We start from the raw sequence: 6,060 nt of genomic DNA, 5'->3' as shown, positions 1-6,060 counted from the left end.
TAAGCTCACCCCAGGCCGGGCGGCCTGAACAGCCCTCGACGTCCTTTCCCATCTGTTGGCACACTCACTGCAGCCTGCTCTGGGGTGGGACGCAGCATCTGTTAATACTTCTGGGGGCTCAAGACACTTACACACCAGGCTGGCCCCAGGGCTCATTTTCCCGGTCGGGATTCCCCTGGGACTGTCCTTCCTCCACTATCCCCCAAGCAAGGGGCTCCCCTTGTGCCACTTCCTCCTAACTCCTGGCACACCACGGCCCGGGATCACTGCCCTCCCTGAAATGTGTTCACCCCAGGACAGTCCCCAAAGGAATTCCTCAGTCCCAGGTCCATTCATCTCAGGAGCCCCATCACTTGAGCTATTGACAACTAGGCTAGACCAAGCCCTGGAGCCTGGACCGCAGGGATCAATCTCGCATCAGACAAGAGGACGGGCTGTGAGAACACTAACCATTTCTCTGGCCCTTTGTGAAATCCTCCTCTATGTGGGGATGCAGCTGCTTCTGGGGTGGAGTGCAACGGGGGCACAAAGGATGCTGCACAGTGGAGGGGAAGGGGCAGTGTCAGCAAGGAGACCAAGGCAAATTCTTCCTCTCCCAAAAATGGTCTTTAATGGTCTGCCAGGGCATCTATTGAGACAGGAACTCACCTCTATGCATTTAGAGGCCAGGGTGATGGTGACTTGCGAAATGGCACCGACAGGCAGTAAAGTATTTCATAAACCTCCAGGGATAGATCCTCACAAACCCCCTGAGACGTGGGTTTGTTACACCCATTGTACAGCTGGGGAAACTGAGGCACGGGGCAAGGAAAAAACTCACACAAAGTCATGGAGCCAGAGGAAGCCAGGAGTCCTGACTACTATACCCCACAACTCAAAGCTGAGAGCAGAACCCAGGAGTCCTGGCTCCCAGCCCCCTGCTCTAACCACTAGCCTCCCACAGATGGGCATAGAATCCAGCAGCCCCGACTCGCAGCTCTAACCACTCATCCCCCACGCCACCGCCTGTGGATGGGGACTGAACTCAAGAGCCCTGGTTCCCCAGCTACCTGCTTTAACCACTAGATCCCTACTCCCCAGGGAACCTTCCCATTGAAAGGGGTAGAACCCAGGAGTCCTGGCTCCCAGCCCCCCTGCTGTAAGCACTTGCCACTTCCCATGAATGGTGACAGAACCCAGGAGTCCTGGCTCCCAGCCCCCCTGCTGTAAGAGCTAGACACTTCCCTTGAATGGTGACGGAACCCAGGAGTCCTGGCTCCCAGCCCCCCTGCTGTAAGCGCTAGACACTTCCCTTGAATGGTGACGGAACCCAGGAGTCCTGGCTCCCAGCTCTGTATCCCCCCTCCTCCACCCAGCCATTCCCCCACAGTTGCTAGGCAGCCGCCCCACATGCCCGGCGCTGCCCCTCTCCTGGGTCCTCTAGGACACATGGGTGCAAACGGGTCTCGGGCTCGCAACCTGCGTCGCCCTCCCCCCGCCAGGCCTCTGGGCGGCTTGTTCCCAGGCACCAGGCAGGGCTGGTTTCGTGTCAGAACCTGCTGCCAGCCCGGTGTGTTACTCCAGCACGTACCAACATCTAGGGGTCCTCTTTGGCTGACCTGTCCGGACTGCTAGTCCGGGGGATCAAATTCTGATGGATGGGGACAATTCCCATCACAACGTGTTACCTCTCCTCGTTCCCCATCCTCTACCTTTCCCCCTCTCCCTGTCCAGGGGTAGCACGTTGTGACAGATGGGGGCACTCCCATCACAATTTGGTACCCCTGTGAAATCTCTAGTTTCAAGCTGGACGCAAGTAAGGAAAAGCATCCTGCAGCATTACACCGCAGGGCGATTGTATGTAAAACCTGGAAGGAAGGTCTTGCTCTTGCTTATTAGTCTCTTTCTGTTGTAGGCCCCAGAGTTTCTACAGTAAACACACCGTCCATGCGCACAAAACACTGGCGATGTGGAAAGCCCTGTAAACAGTGTTACCTCACCCACTTTGTCTCGCTACTATCCTGGGATCGACAGGGCTACAGCTACACTGCGGAAAAAGAAAAGGAGGACGTGTGGCACCTTAGAGACTAACCAACTTATTTGAGCATGAGCTTTCGTGAGCTACAGCTCACTTCATCGGATGCATACCGTGGAAACTGCAGCAGACTTTATATATACACAGAGAATATGAAACAATACCTCCTCCCACCCCACTGTCCTGCTGGTAATAGCTTATCTAAAGTGATCATCAGGTTGGGCCATTTCCAGCACAAATCCAGGTTTTCTCACCCTCCACCCCCCCCCCCCCCCAATTCACTCTCCTGCTGGTGATAGCCCATCCAAAGTGACAACTCTTTACACAATGTGCATGACAATCAAGTTGGGCCATTTCCTGCACAAATCCAGGTTTTCTCACATCCCCCCCACCCCCATACACACACAAACTCACTCTCCTGCTGGTAATAGCTCATCCAAACTGACCACTCTCCAAGTTTAAATCCAAGTTAAACCAGAACATCTGCGGGGGGGGGGGGGAGGAAAAAACAAGAGGAAACAGGCTACCTTGCACTTGAAATCGTTATGAATGCCTTTGAAACACAAGCCATTCGGCAGGACATCTGCCATTCTTCCTTACAGTGGCGGATTAGCCGCTGGGCCAACAGGGCCCGTGCCCAGGGACCCCGGCCAATTGGGGGGTCTCTGGAAAGGGCCCTGACCTGCTCTACCTGCCCAGCGCTGCTGCCGGGGAGCGGGACAAGCCTCCCCGCCCTGACCCCATTTCCCCAGCAGGAGCGCCGCGCCGGGCAGGGTAGGGGGACTGCAGGCGGAAGGCGTGGGAAGGGACCCCCGTGTGCTCTGGCTCAGGGCCCCACAAACCCCTAATCCGCCTCCGGTTCCGTGTACAGACTCCCCCTGCCCCATCACTGTTACACATATTGTACAAATTTTCAACACAACCTTTGCACTCCTGCCCGTAATCGTCTCCTCTGCGGGGATCGTCTGTGGAAACATTTGCTCAGGCTCCTGCGAAACCCCTAGCGGGTCTGAACCCCAAAATGTGACAGAGGGGTGTGTCCAAAGCCCTGCCCCTCTCACAGAGCTTGGCACTTAAGTCTAGCCTGCAAGTAGCTTTGCCTAGCGATCCACAGATGGGAACCCCTCTACTGGAGTTTTTTTCCCGTGGGAGTTTCTTGTGGGAAAGAGCTAGGCAAATGCCTAACCCCAGGCAGAACTGCCAACATCTATTGATTTAAATCAAATCCTGACAAACCTAGTTATTATATTTCCCCCCTTGAGCTCTGACGGGCTCAGCTATCAGGTGAGTAAACAGAAAGTTCCCGGCCAGGTGCTTTGCCTACAATGAAAACACCCTATACAGCTTCAGAAATAAATACAGAGCCGGTCTAGTTAAACGCCACACCGTTTCTGGATGTTTCAGGGCCAGATGATCGGCCCTGCGCTCTGCACGGGTGCTGAGGCAGAACGTCACAATGTCTTAGGTGAGCTGAAAATATTTTTCTGGCTCCGATCAGACTGTGTCTTCACACCTTTGTGGCTACGGCAGTGGTGGACTCCTTAATATTACCATCAGAATGGAAGAGAGGCGTAACAGACAATGCTGTGTTTGTTGTAACTTACATTCTCCTGGGAGCACCTACTTAGGAAAAGACAGTTTATATCAGGAGTGTTTAGTGGGCAGGTAGAGGCTGAGATCGAAGAGGAAACTTTACAGTTAAAGCACCAAAAATGTGGATCAATGGGTTAATTCTAATGGGACAAGAATGCCCCCACTTTGTATGGCTTATAGAGAGGATTCCTGTACAGCTAGACCAACACCCACTGAGTGCACAGCAAAATCTATCAGGACCCTCTCAGGCCTTCATTCTCCTGCTCATCAAAGATGCCTTGGCCTGCACCAGGCAGAGAGAAGGAGCGAGATGACTTTCAATTTTAACCTTACCGCATTTATTGACATTTTGTCAGGCCAAAATTGATACCTGTGAAATATTGTCAAGACTTTTCTAACAGGGCCACACTCCGGGAAGTTCAATCAAGCTTCAATCAAGCAGGTGGGTGCATGGCAAGGAAGCAAGCACGGTGGTGCATATTACATATTTTGCATATGCAAAACTGGTATTTGCATATTTTAGGCATATACAACCATTTTAGTTACTCTGGGAGAAGTAACAACAGAAGTATGGAGCTCTTGTACCCTAAGACTCAGAAATAAAAAGGCAAATTAAAAGAACCCCACGCGTATTTATTTATTTATTTATTTATTTTCATGACTTTTGGGTGCATTGCTCAAGACTTTTTAATCCTTATGGTTAAGAACATAAGAATGGCTGTCCTGGGTCAGACCAAAGGTCCATCTAGCCCAGTATCCTGTCTTCTGACAATGGTCAATGCCAGGTGCCCCAGAGGGAATGAACAGAACAGGTAATCATCCAGTGATCCATCTCCAGCTGTAACCCATTCCCAGCTTCCAGCAAACAGAGGCTAGGGACATATATCTTGGGGTTGTATATGTATATGAAGTAAACATTGCACTAGAAATTTGAAGATTGTCATACAAGTATAGTGACCTCTGGTCCAGATTTTTTAAAGGTATTTGGGCAACTAGCTGGATTTTCAAAAGTATCTAAGTGCTTTCAACCTTTAAAAATCTAACCTTTAATGCCTATTTGGGCAACAAGTTCTACAGAACAGTGGTAACATGGGAAAGAGCATGTAGGTACTGGATAGGGAGGCTAAATAACAGTTGATAAAGGCCATCCCTGTTGGCGGATTAAAGGAAATTGAGGACATTTTCACACCAACCCAGGAAATCAATCAGCCTCAAAGCCATATGATCCCAAAGAATAAACTTTTGAATATAAAAAAAAGAAAAAAGTTGGAATTTAAAACTAATCTTGCACTAGAAACAGGCAACATAATGCCACAGCGAGATGCAACTGCCGAAGCTTCTCGCAACTTCATATTTTCAATAAATAGTTGCCCTTAAAAACCTGCACAATGGTGCACGGTGACAGCCATCTGCACAATGCGAATGAAGGCAAATGATAATGTGCTAAGAGTAATAAAAATAACATTTTAAGAAGTAAATGACTTAAAAGGGTGAAACTCCATTGGAGTGGATGAGGAGGAAGAGGCCATCCAGTCAGGCAACCAGATGGCACAGTGACACTCAGACCTCAGTGTTCAGGAACCAAATTAGCGCTCGGCATTATATACATATAATTCTCCCAGCAGAATGATTGACCAATTGGTTAATAACATAGCAAATGCATCCTGATTGGCTAATAACTTAGGCTGGTTAATAATTAAATCAGGCCGTGTTAAATCATGTGCTGCAAAGAGCCAGGGGGAGCAACATTAACGGGCCACTCCCCAGGCTCAGTCGCAGTTAAGACCAATTGTTTGGACCGCAATGAGGTTTTCTGTACACCGATAAAGTCGCATCAGGGTAGCAGCCGTGCTAGTCTGTATTCACAGAAAGTAAAGGAGGACTTTGTGGCACCTTAGAGACTAACCAATTGATCTGAGCACAAGCTTTCGTGAGCGAGAGCTCACGCCACCAGATGCATTCAGTAAACTCGTAGGGATTCTTTTAAACACCAGCAACATTTCAAACCATTACGATGTTTGGAGGCTGGGGTCGGTAAAAGGGGTCACGGACCCCGGTTGCCTTGGGCAGCTCAGTGTGTGGGATCAGCCAGGAAGAGGTGCCTTGTCTGGCACAGGGACGCCCTGAGCCCGGGAAGTGGGCGCGGGACTCGCCTCTCTGCCCCCCCCCCCATTTTTGCATTCACTGCAGGGGGGCTCCCCTCAGCTGGGTCAGGGTCCCTTCCTCCGCACTCTGCGGACAGCGAGTGGCCCAACCGCAGGGTCTCCCCTGGGTGCAGGAGGATTTTGTCCAAGGCCTTAGGCCGGATTTTGAAAGCTAGATAGGCCACGAGTGGGATTTTCAAAGGCTTCTCGGGGCCCCCGCCCCGTTTGCGCCCCGGGGGATCCCTCCTGCGCTCGGCGCTGTCCCCACGGCCTGGAGCGCCGGCCCCCGCCCCCGGCAGCTGCAGCAGC

Source organism: Lepidochelys olivacea, assembly GCF_965140295.1.
Source record: "Lepidochelys olivacea isolate rLepOli2 genome assembly, chromosome: 24".
NCBI lineage: Eukaryota > Metazoa > Chordata > Testudines > Cheloniidae > Lepidochelys > Lepidochelys olivacea.
The sequence above is the reverse complement of the archived record's forward strand: the minus strand, read 5'-3'. Positions refer to the sequence as shown.